General features: G+C 37.4%; 1 long non-coding RNA gene across 1 annotated transcript; it reads right to left on the bottom strand.

Annotated features, from left to right (window-relative positions):
• Positions 1-305: 305 nt before the first annotated feature.
• LOC109387831 (uncharacterized) lies at positions 306-2,401 on the bottom strand. Its single transcript, XR_002125101.1, has 3 exons — positions 2,240-2,401; positions 1,484-1,617; positions 306-527 (listed from the first exon to the last, which is right to left on the bottom strand). It is a non-coding gene; the product is annotated as an uncharacterized LOC109387831 (long non-coding RNA).
• Positions 2,402-13,820: the final 11,419 nt, after the last annotated feature.

Below are 13,820 nucleotides of genomic sequence, written 5' to 3'. Positions count from 1 at the left end.
TGTTCAATACATGCATCTTTAATTGAATTTATAATATATATACTATTCTGAAACTTGAGTCCCTTATGTGTGTCAGCCGTGTGTGGAATGCAGAGGTGCCTAATGTGTGATCATGATCCTAGCACAGCGAACACTCGAAAGCAGAGGTCGGTGCACTTTTTCTCCAAAGGGCCAGATGGTAAAAATTTAAACTTTGGGGATCATACAGTCTCTCAGAATGAATTGACTCTGTCATTTTTAGCATGAAATTTGCCACAGAAAATCTATAAATGAATGAGCATGGCTATGCTCCAATAAGTCTTTATTAAGGACCCGGAAATTTGAATTTCATATCATTTTCAGGTGTCAATAAATGTTATTCTTGTTGTCGTATTTTTTTTTCAACAATTTAAAAATGTTAGCATCCATCTCAGCTCCCAGCCGTTGACCGTTGAACCCAGATGTTCTTGCTGCTCTGTAGATATGGAAGCCACTGGACCCATGTGGCCGTTGGGCACTTACATTCAGCTAGTCCAGATTGAGATGGGCTGAAAGTGCAAAACACGCACCAGATTTTAGAGACAAAGTATAAACAATTCTAAGCATCTTGTTTGTAATTTCTAAAAAATAAGCATTTGATATGAGTTAAATGTGTTATTCAAATTAGGTTCACCTGTTTTTATCTCCCCCTCCCCCTTTCTCTTCAGTCCTAGAAAATTTAAAATCACACATGTGGATCACATTATATTTCTATATATTTCCAAAATGCTGCTTTAGAGGTAATAATATTTGGAGGTAAACAGATCCTACTACCTATTTGTAACCATTTAATGATTTATTAGATATTGAAGTAGAATAAAGGAGTCATTAGAGAGAAAAAACTTTAAAAACTGGATCAAGTTTCAAAAGTAGGATGAATATTTTCCAGACCAGAAATGAACCAAGGCATCTGAGACACAGATAGATAGGTGTGTTCCTAGTATATGTCTGGGGAATGAGAAGTTGTTCATTATTGTGAGAAAATAAAATGTAATAAGAAAAATGGCAAGAGTTGATGATGTACCAGTTCAAGGTCAAGATCAAGAAGGGTTGTGTTTGCCTTAGCTTAAGATCTTCAATTCTATCTGAAAGATGAAGTCACTGACAAGTGTTAGAGTAGATGGGAACTGTAAAATCATCAGGAAACATAATAGGTTAGATGGTTCGAGGGCAGGAGTACTCAGAGAGAAGTCTCATGTTTCTAGCTGTTGTCATTGGGTGAACTATATATAATGTCACCTGATGACAAATAAATATAGCACTAGAAAAATCATGTTTTCGGTGGTATGTTTGTAGGTTTATTTACTTGTTTGGTGAAGGGTGAGATATGGGTGAGCTGAAACAGTGGGAAAAAAGTTCAAGTGTAGGCACATGGGAAACGTAGCAGTCAAATAGTAGTGGTTTTCCTGGTATATGGACATTTCAGCTTAGACCCAAACAGGACTATGAAGGGTCATAGACTCACAGATACTGAAGACTGCAAAACTGCCAGCTGGGAGCCAACCATGTACCAAATGCCTCAGGGCTTTAACCGCATGTGTTCCTCATGGGCGTGCATCCTTGTGAAGACTGAGCATCCCAGGGAAGGGGATTCAACACCTGTTTGATAGAAAGGCATTTGTGACTTTTAGAAAGTCATGTCTTTTCATCGAAATCAAGATCATGAACCGTTCAGTACCCTTCCACAATACCCTTCCACAAGCCGTGCCACCCCCACGTTCAATTTCAGGAATCCTGGTTAGCCATTATATTTTCCAACGATTGCACTATTGTGCGAATGAGGTCAATATTTGGTGATTAGATGCCCCCAAGGACAGAATTCTTCATTGGAGAAGTACTAAAAAAGTGTGGAGTTATGTACGTGACTTTTTTCATGATGGGAAGCCAGTCAGAGAGCTCATGACCTCAGATGCCAATACGGCATCTCTGCCCAGCCTATCTGGCAAGTTCTCCAAGCCTAACATGCCAACACAAGAGTTTTCTTCCCCGTCTGCCTTTTCTGCAACCGCTTTCTCATTCCCTAATTTCCGTAGTCTTCATTATCTCCCCAATACAGATCTGACTTTTCCGTCTCTCTGGTTGATCAACGTGCGGTCTTCAGGGAAGGGTTTTCAATTTGGACTCATCATATGCAGTGGTTTCTGTGGAGGGCAGTGGTTTCAAGGGCTGGGAAGTGGAGAGGGAATGGAGAGGATCTGCCTTTCAAACTTGCACACTCTACCTCAATGAGTTGTGATTCTTTGTCTTTTCTATTGTGGCCATATCAGTAAGATTTCCTTTGATGAAGTAGCTCCACTGTTTAGGAACATGGCCAAATTTTGTCGGTGTGACTTCAAAATAGTTGCCAGCTTCATTTTCCTCCTCTTTTATGCCTCTTGCTATGAAGTTGGAACAGATGATAAAATAGAAGATTCTGTGGCAAAAACAAAAATATGAAAGATACGAAATGCAGGATTTGCGAAGGGGACAGTTATGAGTTTTGCAACTCTAGGACTATGGTCCAGATCAGGGATAGAAGGAAGGATGATAGTGGGGAGAGAATTGCCAAGTCACAGCAAAAACTGCCTACAAAAACAAAGTGTAGACTGTATTTCACTTCAGTTCATTGTGGTGGTTCTGACTGGAATAACGTTTTCCTCCCCTCTCGTGGGTCAAAAGGAAAAGTGTTGAGCTCAACTCCCCACAGGGGATGGGGAAAAGAAATTAAGGCATTCCAAATATAGCTGGGAAATCCCTATTAATATTTCAAAACTGGATACTATTTAGCTCCAAACAACATAGGATTACAATAGCAATAATCATCATCATCATCATCATCATCATCATCATAGTGTAAACTTTTGCAGAAACCTTTATTCAAGGGTTAAAGCACTTTGATAGACAGTGATAAGCAAAATGTAAATCTAAAAGATTGTGAAATGATCCTTAATTTTGATTGCCTGTACTTTTTAAATCTTTGTTTTCTTTGCTAATTTCGCATACTTGAAAATTATTTCATTGGATTTTCATACATTTACCCAACCTAAATTCAGCTATTTTAGAAACTCGTGCGGTGGCCTGCTTTCCTGAGTGAGAATAATAGTTCTCTGTCTAATATAATTACACATATTTATTATGGTGTTGTTGTTTTTTTTCCTAAACCAAGGTTAACAAAAACAAAAATTTGTTCACACAGGAACAATAACAGGAATATCACAAAATTAAAAGGAGAAATTCCTATATCAGTTTATCTTAGGTTTTCAGCTTAAAATACTCCAGTCTCTTTTGCTTTTACTGAGCTATTGGTTATTTGTGTGTCTTACAGCTTGGGTTTTGTTTTTCTTTCTTTTTGCTTTGTTTTGCTTTTATTCACAGTGATGTTCAGCAGATTAGTCCAATGTCCAGCCTTGCTCCTATTATAAGAGAAAAATCCGTTCAGGTTTTTAGATAGTGTGCAAAATTCCAAACAACCAAATTATCTGAGATGCCAAGATTTCCAAACCATAAATAATAAATTAAATATTAGGAAGTTGACCTAGAAGTTCTTTAGCATTTTCTTTATTAACCTCCCTAAGGCTGATTCTGGGCCTTAAAGTTAGAGGTAGAATATGGTAGAAGACAGTACTTACAAATCTTCTTCAGAACACCTGTTTTCTAATTAATAATAAACATTGAATAAAAATTTTAGTAGCAGTATAATTAAATATAAGGGAGGTAATGTTTAGTATTTTCTTTGATTGCAAAGAATTTCATGAATATTTTTATTTATAAATATTAGAACTGAAGCTGCTTAAGATACTCTGGAAATACCTTCAAAGGCTTTTTAATAAGTTTTCATCTTTTTTGAATATGACTAATATAAAGTTAGAACTAATATAAAATGTGCTCTTAGACAAAAATGAGATCTTCCTCTTTAATTCGAGCTGTTTTGTTTAACAGATTATTCTAAAAAAATATTGTTGTTTTTTTTTTCATATCATGCGCACACACAAAGCCCTCCGTATAGTTTATTGCTAAAAAGATGCCGAACTTTTAAAACTTCTGAAATATGCTTCTAAAATACATTCTAGGTAAGTATCAACTTAGCTAGACCATTAATGGATGAAGACCACTGGGAATTATTATTTGTAATCTAAGATGGACACTAAAGGTCTTAAGTTCAGATGATAAAGTCATGTAAGTTATTCCCTGAAGATATTATGGAGTAGTATTCAATGCACTGTATTGTACCTCTCAGGTCACGTATTTCAGTACAAAGAGCATATTCTTTGGACTTAGAATGCTGAGGCAATGAATGATAAAATTTCTTGGAGCCTGCATTTTCAAATCAGTAAAACAGAGGTAATTAATACTTCTGAGAGTTGTTGTAAGAATTGAGCACGATAATTTAAGGAAAGGACTCGATAAAGTAACTGACCCACGCTGGAAAAAACACTCAAAGATGTTATGTCACACTGCTTGCCAGGGAATTCAAAAAAGATTTTGAATACTAAAATAGTACAGAGGAGATCATGGGAAACATTGAAATATTATTAATATTATTAATAGATTACTTTATTAATTCATGCATCAGATATTTATTGCATACCCAGGATGCAGCGTGCATATTCTAGTTGCATGGCATTTGCAAACTGTATCGCCTGCCCTCATGGATCTTATATTCCGAGGGAGGATTACAGTAATCTACTTTAAAAGAAAGCATGAAAAAGACTACACTAGGAGTATTCATTGTGCAGTTTTTAACCAAATTTTCCATCCGTGTTTTCAGTGTTCTCAGAACGTTCTTAGAATGTCAAAAGCAACCGACTACTTTTAAGCATCAATTTACTTTTCGTCTAGAATGTGAAAGAAAGAACTTGGAAACAAATACCTAGGCCTATGTCTCCATGTCCTCCTCAAGCTGAAACTAAAGAAACTTTGAACAATCATTGTAAAGTGCCTCAGAAGTCAGCTTTTCATAAGCTCAATAATGTAAGTTGAAATACCGTGGCTCTGGAGGGCATTCCTGTAATACAATTTCTTTGACTTCTCTTTGAGAAAAAGAAACCCTTTTTTTTTTTCGAAGGCACTTCATGTAGCACGTTAATTCAGCATTAATTATAGAACATGTCAAACTGTATTTCAGTCAAACCTCCCTGTAAGTCTCCAGAGGCTCCCTAATGACAGTAATTATAGGTCATAAAAAGAGTCGTCTAAAATTAACATTTCTCTCATGTCTCGATCGGAAAATGTAAATGGCTGCACAGTACAGATGTTTTGATTAGTAAAATTTACACTTCCTTTTTCATTTCAATGCCTGTCAAACTCCACAGTGTTAAACAGGACGTGCTGCATTTCTCATCTCTGAATAGATAAAGGTACATCAAAAACTGTGGTCGACGTCCTCAAAGTGCCACACCTTATTATTTTGTGCTGCAATTAAACAAAAATAAGTCAACAGTTGCCTCAGTACATGCAAGAATGCTTTTAAAAGATGAGCAAAATATATTTTTTTGCTTTTCGAAAATTCCACCAAAAAAAATGGTCTAAAGAATTGCATTGAGGCAAGCTTATAAAAATGATTTATTCGAATGTAGAAAAGCATCACACCAACTTATATATTGATCTAAGTCTCCTGGTAAACCACATTTTATCATATACTATCAGCGAGATCACATAAAACCTGCTCTCTTCCGAACTGACAGAATTTACTTACTAGAAAATGAGAATGGAAACACTCTGGCTTAAACAATGTTAATATCATCAAACATCCAGGGAAATAGAACAAATTAAAAGAGAATCACTTCCAAGAATAAAAGGCCTACACCTTAAGTAATAATAAATCTAATACTTGACATTCATCTCCCTGGAAAATAAAATTAGATAAACTTTTGCAAGGGCATTCAGAACAGCCAATCCAGTTTATTAATAATTTCCTGTTTTCATATTGGAAGCTCCTATTATCTGGTCTCAGCCACAGTAGACCTCCACGGATATTTAATAAAGCTGCCATCCGTAAGCCTGTCTGATTACCTGTAACCTTCCAGCTCCAGCACACGCTGCACTGTGGCTCCACAAAAGGACAGGACGCTGTGACCTGCTAGGATGTTTGACGGCTTCCTTGGCTCCATCAGCCGGCACAAAATTACTTTTCCCAAATCCATCCATCCCTAGTTAATAACCAAAAGTAATAATAGCATTCAGCATGCGTAATACTCCGGGAAGGCGACGTGAGGCAACAGAGGGAAAGAAAAAGGATTAAAAAGAGCAATGGTTATGGAGGGGAGATAAAAAACGGAACCTTGTAACACACGACAGCGTTTCAGCCATAACGCCACGCAGAGCGTGGTATGTGTCACACGGCAAAATCCACACCGTGGGACCGAGAGACAAGGAAGAGATTTCCTATTGTATTTGCACTAGGGGTGTGATTATTCTAGTTCATACAGGGCAACACTAGAGAATTTTCTTTCTCAATTATTCTTGGACATTCTCTTGGGAACAAGAAATGAGTCACCTCTAGTGGAAAATGCCTAGTTAATGGAAATGTATTGCTTTCATCTCACCTTATGGTTTGTAAAAATAAATAAATAAATAATAAGGTGTTTTGCTTATAGAACAAACCAGACTAACCTTAATCTAAATTTGCAAGCACACCAAAGCCAATGCAACTTATTCTTTTTAAAAAGATGAAACACCGAATTAAAAATAAAATAGATTTTTTTTATCATATAGGCAGGATCCAGTATATACATCTGTTTTCATTAAAAACAGGTGAATGAACTCAGTAGTGGGTTGAATATGACAGTGACAATTAATGGGGGGGGATGAATAGGTCTCCTGCCTCCCTCTCTTCCTCTCTCCCTCTCTTCCTCCTTTCCTTCCTTCCTCCCTTCCTTCTTTCCGTATTTTTCTCTTCTTTCTCTTTGCATGTTTCCCCCCTTGCTTTCCTTCCTTCTTCCTTCCTACAACATTTTCCAGAAAGGCATCATATGCTTTACGCTTTCTAGGCAGCTGACACTATCTAATATATTCTGAATGGTCACAGATGGAAGAAAGTCATAATTAAGTTAAATAGTTGATCAAAAGCGTAAAAAAATACCCATCTGTGTTTATATTTTGTATATCTATACAGATTGCTGGTGTTTCTCGCTGATAACACGTGTTTTCCATTATTGGACATATTGGGGTGCAAGGTGCGCAACTGATGTCTCGAGTGTGTATTGAGACCTCAAAAGCAGCTTTCCTTCCTGTGGTCAGCTTCTTCTTAATTGCATGAACTGATACCTAGGTGTTTATGACAGAAGTGGGACTGTGGTCTTTAACACTTCCCCATCTCTTGCCCTGTATCTAATTCTTCACTCAATGCTACTTTTAAATGTCTTTAGAATCCATCCGTTGACTTCTGTCCACCTCCCCTGCGACACATCAGCCAAAGCCACAATTATTACTTGCTTCAACAGTGCCGGGATCCCCTAAAAGAGCTCCTGTGCTCCTGTTTTCTCCAGACTAAGCCTGGCATTCCATCCAGGGTAATTTTCTGAAATGCAAATACAATGTCTCTTCTCTCCTTAAAACTCTTCATCTCCTGCTTTGAGGAGAGAGCAGAAACCCTTACTGTGGCTAGGAGGGAATGTGTGATTTGGCACCTGCCCACCTCTCCAGCCTTACCCAGGTCACTCACTGGTGCTCACTGTGCCCGGGGCCCCTTTGGCCTTCTGTCCTGCTCATGGGCCTTTCTCGTCAGCTGCTCCCTCTTTGGGGGAAATGCCCCTCCCCTATTCCCCTGGTTTCTGCTACTCATCTTCAGGATTCAGTTGAGATTTGACTTCTTTGGTGATGCTTTCTGTGGCAGTCCAGTCTAGGTGCCTCCTCCCCTACGTCTGCTTTCGTAGACCCGGGCACATTTCCTTCACAGCAATAGTTACACCTCTGATTCCATATCTTTTTCATTTCGTGCTGTGTCTGTCAGCAGGACAAGGGCAGGGAGAAGTCCTGGTGTCCTCTATGTCCAAAGCGCCCACTCCAGGGCCTGGCACCCAGGAGCGTAATGCATTCACTGGATATATGTATTTTCTCTCACCAAACAGATATTTATTGCATAGCCCTAAAATAAACTAATTATTGTACGGGAGTGTTTGTGCATCACAGCTCCCTTAGGTTGGATTCCCCAGAAATGGGCCTGAGGCAGGATGTGTATGTAAGTGATTAATTAAGAAGCATTGCTAAGAGGAACAGCAGAAAGAAGGGGGAAGAAAAACAAGCCAGGTAGTGATTTCAGGTCAAGCCACTTCCTCAAAGGCCAGCTTTGGCCCCTCCAGAGGCGGTGAGCTGTGTGGAGTGACGTGAATTCAGGCGCTTCCAGTTCTCCGCAAGTGTATAGCAAGTGGCTCCAGTGGAAGGAGAGCAGTTCTACCGAGAGTGGACTGTTGGTAGCAAAGATAGCTGGAGCCCAGAAAGGGACAGAGAAATGGTGACAGACATTTGAACCATACTGTCAGCAGTAGCTGCCATTGTATATAAATATTTACCATATTCCTGGATTTTTATTTTTAAAGATATCAACTGGGATCTTATTGCTTTGATGAAAAATTAATCACATAAGATCTAATAAACTGTCTTAAAACCTATCTTATTATCTTGTCCCTTAAAATGTCCTTCCCCTCTTTTGGGGGGAAATCATGTTGATTGCCTATATATTTTTTTAATAAACATTGAAGCAATCATTTAATACAATGTCCCTGAGACTATTACCCACAGCCTAAGTTCCATTTGTGACCTCGGGAGCAATGCCACCCCCTGATGGTGCAATATTCAAAAAGGGGTGAAATATATGGTGACAGAAGGAGCTTTGACTATCAGCGGTGAACACACAATGTGATATATAGATGATGGATTACAGAATTGTATACTTGAAACCTATATAATTTTACTAACCAATGTCACCCCAATAAATTTTATAAAATTAAAATATAATACTCAATTATATTGGGTTTCAATCAACATTTAGGATTTAGAACAAGTCTGATGTACCATGGCCCCCATATTCCATATTTCTCTGAAGTTAAGAAATCCACAAAGGTCCATTAAACATGACTCGCTACCCTAGGGATGAAATGGGTTTCGGTTGGTTTAACAGAGTATTTCTAATAGATAAAATAATGCCTATTAGGGCCATGCCATTCTATACCAAATAGTTCAAGAGAAACTTGCTGAACAAGGAAATGAAACTCAAAAATAAACTAATTTATTCAAAGGAGAATTTAAATATTCCAAAACTGAATTTCAAATTATTATAAGCTGGGATATACTATAACATCTGAAACCAGGGAACTTGAAGAGTTTTTCATATGATCCAACCTTAATTACTTTCTAGACTTTATTATATTAATGCTGTTATATAGAAGGAGGTTGATTCATGGTTTTTAAATCTCATTCTGCATATAACAAGTACAGTAGCATTCTGAGATTTTAGAGTATTATGAAGAAACACTATCACTGTTTTTTGTCTATTAGATGTAGAAAACCAAGATTGTAGTCTGGGGAGAGAAACTGCCTGTTGGGTGTCTGCTTATAGATATCTTCATCCAAAGTACATGGTATTGGATTGTCTATGTTTTTCATTGCAAAAATGCGTCATGACTTTTCCAACAACCCAGTAGCAACTGAAAATGAAGCATCATGTACCAGTGTTGGGTTTAGTGAACTACCCACTTTTGACCTCTCTCTGGTAGAAAGAGAAGAGGAAGCACTTGCTGGGTAAATTTTGTGACTGGCATTCACTTTTCTGTCTTCCAGTTTTGGTTATCTGTTTCCTGGTTGGGAAGAAAGCCACTCACCCTCAGGTTCATAAAATTGAAGTTGCGTACCAGTTTTAGTGTGAGGAACACAAACCAGCATTTCTTGTACTCTTGCTATATACTGTGTACTGTGTATAGAAGGTCATATGACAGAGTGTCTTCAAGGTCACTGCCTCCCAACCCAGATAATGTTAATGCAATGTGCTGACAATTATGAGGCGCTTGCTACTACTGCACATGGAAGAGGTGAACTTATATCAGGGATTTACGAAAGATTTGGAAAGTTTCTAGCACCTTCCCACCCCTACCCCATCCCCACCCACAAAGGAAAACAAAGTGTATTACTCACAACAGACTGAATACTGTAACAAACAGCTTCAGAATTTCAGCGCTTAACTTGATAAAGTCTGTTTATCTCTTCTACAACCTCAACCCACATGTCCCCAGATGGGCAGCTCCGAAGGCCTTTCTTCCTACTGGTGACTCATGGACGTGACTCACTCTAAATTGTGTCTCCAGTACTCCCTGGGGTCTCAGAGTCATTTATTTTCAGTCAGTGCATGGGAAAAGTGAGAGTAGAATAGCACAGGAGACATTTTTATGGGTCAGACTCGGAGGTGGCGTGAATAGTTTCAGCCCATGTTCAATAGGCCAGAATTCATCCATGGCCATTTCTGACTACAAAGGAGGCTCCCGGACAGAAACAATGGGTGTGATGCACCAACTACTCCCCCTCTGCCATGTTTCTTTCTTTAGCCACCAAATACCCATTCTAACCTTTTCTCCTGTAGAGAGAATGCCATCATCCCCTCCCTAAGACAGACACCCTCAATCCCCAACCAGTCACGGTACAGAGTTCAAAATCCAAGAACTATGAGAGGAGGGATGGTCCCCGCCATCACTTATAAAAGGGTCCCCTCATGGTTTTTCAGCACATTAACTAAAAAGCCTAATTGTTTTCAGTACAACTTTAAACAGGCACAAGATAGCTGTCTGCTTAGAGATAGAAAATTAAAGAAAAATAATGGAGTCACTAGATTATCACAAAGGTAAAATCCTGCCAGCTAGAGATAGGAAGGAAGAAAAGAATGGAGGAAGAGAATGAGGAAAAGAAGGAGGGAGAGAGGGAGAAAGGAAAGAGGAAAGGAAGGAAGGAAGGAAGGAAGGAAGGAAGGAAGGAAGGAAGGAAGGAAGGAAGGAAAGAAAGAAGGGAGGGAGGTATTGAGAACACCATGTTTATTATTAGGGGTTTACATCTAAAAATAATAATGATGACAATTATTTATATTAGACAGTAGGCTAATAACTGTACTTTCTTTCCTTGAAATTCTCATAGCAACCATGTGAGTTGGTATTATGTTATTTTCATTTTACTGATGAAAAAACTTAAGCTCAAAAATTTTAAACAACTTGTCTTAGTTCACACAGATACTAATTGGTTGGGGTTTGATCTAAATTGTCTGAATCAAGTCTTATCTATTATATAGTACCTTTCATATTATAATTTAAGTAGCTAAAGGGCCATTTGATTTATCATTTAATTATTATTACTAATTGCATATCAGTGGAAGATTCATTAAACATTCAGAACAATGTAAGGAAGGTAACCACTATAATATTGGGTTGTCGGAAAAGTCATGACATCTTTTTTCTATGTTTTTCATTGCAAAAATGCGTCATGACTTTTCCGACAACCCAATATATATTTTAGGGTTTTGAAAGTGTCTACAAGTAAAATAATCCTACTTAAAACACGAAGCCATTTAACTCTGAACCTACCAATTCACAAAATCTCAATATATTTGAAAAATAATTTCAAATTTTTAAAATGTGAATAACTTAGATGCCTTAGGCATCAGTTTCCATTGCTATACCATCATTATGAAAATATAACTACCGGTAATCAATACCTAATTTTAAGATTTATATTCTACAGATATTGCTTATAATCAATAGGTACATCATTGTCCACCTTAAATTTATCTAATTGAAGTAAAGACATTGTTGTCCTTTCATAGTGTCCCGATAGAAATGTAAATAGCATTCCTGAATCAATGTTAATGTAAAGATACATATGCTTTCAATGTAAAGAATCATGTAAGTTTTCCAGTTTTAAATGACAATTAAGGCAATGTGTTGGAACAATTAGATATATTACTTTGTTTTGTAGAATACCATCTTCACCAGGGTGAAAATGGATTGCTTAAAAAGACTTTCTGCCAGGTATTTTTCTCAAAGAGCATTTACATAGGCAAAACATGTTTTATAGTAGTTACATTTTTTAAATTGCAATTAAAAAATATCCTTGAAGTTTACCATTCTCAGAATTATGCTCACTGTTTTGTAACACTTATATTCAATAGAGTTCATTATTTTTTCAATAAGCAGACTTTCCTACTCAACTTTCAGTGATATCTGAAAAACATAATTACAGTTCTGCTATCACACATATTAATTTTCATTTTTTCAGGATAATGCACCCAGTTCCAATAATGCTTCTTGCTAATATATGCTCTCTCGGTAATGCACACATACAATTGGCTAGCAGCTTTTTCTTGGACTTTGAATTTGTGATTTTAAAGAGGCAACTATAGCAATTAAGAACCCAAAGAAATCCCTCATCAAATTAGAATCAGCTGGCAAATTTGGACCTGAGCTAATTAACTGGGCTCTTAAGAATTTTTCTGAGAAATGAACTCAATTTAAACTTAAATTAATTAAATTAAAATATCTTCTAAAATCCAATAGATGAAAACCCATTAATTTTAGTTGCACTAGTTCAATCCAGCCAACTCTTGTGTTCTGACCCGCTCTACCCCAAACAGCTATGCAGTTAGCATTAGAGTACAAGGATTATGCATTAAAAAGTGTCACATGCCATTAACTCGGCCTAATAAAATTATATGTGGTGCTTTCGTAACTCAAGCATAAATAAAAGTACAAAAAAGAAAACACCAAGTAGTTCTTTTCTTTCTAACGTAGTGTCATTAAATTGACATAGAGAACACAGTTTCTACTTTCTCAAAATGAGAATTGTTCCCCTTGCAAGTCTTCAACTAAACAGGTCCTTTTAGCAATTTTGCTGTGGTGTATACGAGGAAGGATATTTTGGGGCTGTACTTTTTCATGCATGTTACACACTTTCTCTCCAGACACACACTTTTTTGCCTGGCGCTTTTTTCTCCGTATGCATTTTAGCCTTGTCGCTATGTAAAAGAAGAGGAAGCAAACAAAAAACAATAACTAACAACCTGTTTTATTCAATTCTTTTCCCCAAAAAATTATGTTATATGAAATATTTTAAAGTCCAGAAGGAAGAAAATATTTATAAACTGTCAAAGACCAAATCTATTTCATGAGAGATCAAAGGGAGATAAAAAACAATGGCGATGGAAGGAGAACTGACGCTGGGTGGTGAGCACACAAGGTGACACATAGATGATGTGCTGCAGAATTGTACACCTGAAACCTATGTAATTCTGCTATACAGTGTCACCCCAATAAATTTAATGAAATAAAAAAAGATGATGCTAGCCTCATTCCCAAGAAGTTTAAACAATCGTGCCCAGGTAACTTTCACAGAAACAAGGGATTGAGGGGAGAGGTAGTGGGTGGATGATTCTCTGACATACACCTCACAGTAACCCTTGTTGATGGGGTCAATTTAAGCTCCCGTTTCATCCAGAATGGTACTGTTTGTGACCGTTATCCTGAGAAACTTAATGATTATTAACAGCCTTGGTTTGGACTATTATAATATCACACAGGTACTTAATTGTGGAATTCCTTTTGTGTGACATGGGGACCAATGCCTAGGCAAGCCTGTTCATGAAAGTCACATGTTGGAAGTTTCAAGAAAATTGAAGAAGTCCTAAGATGAGAAGTATAGAAACAGACTAGACCAGGCTACACTGACTATCGTATTTCCTCATGTATAAGACACACCCTTCTTCGGTAAATGTGGGATCTAAAAACTGGGTGCGTCTTATACAGTGGTTATAGATTGTTTTACTTGCATTTCCTGCTTTTTTTTTGCGCTTGTTT

Source organism: Hipposideros armiger, unplaced genomic scaffold, assembly GCF_001890085.2.
Source record: "Hipposideros armiger isolate ML-2016 unplaced genomic scaffold, ASM189008v1 scaffold_170, whole genome shotgun sequence".
NCBI lineage: Eukaryota > Metazoa > Chordata > Mammalia > Chiroptera > Hipposideridae > Hipposideros > Hipposideros armiger.
Note: the sequence above shows the minus strand (reverse complement) of the source record. Positions and strands in the feature narration are given on the sequence as shown.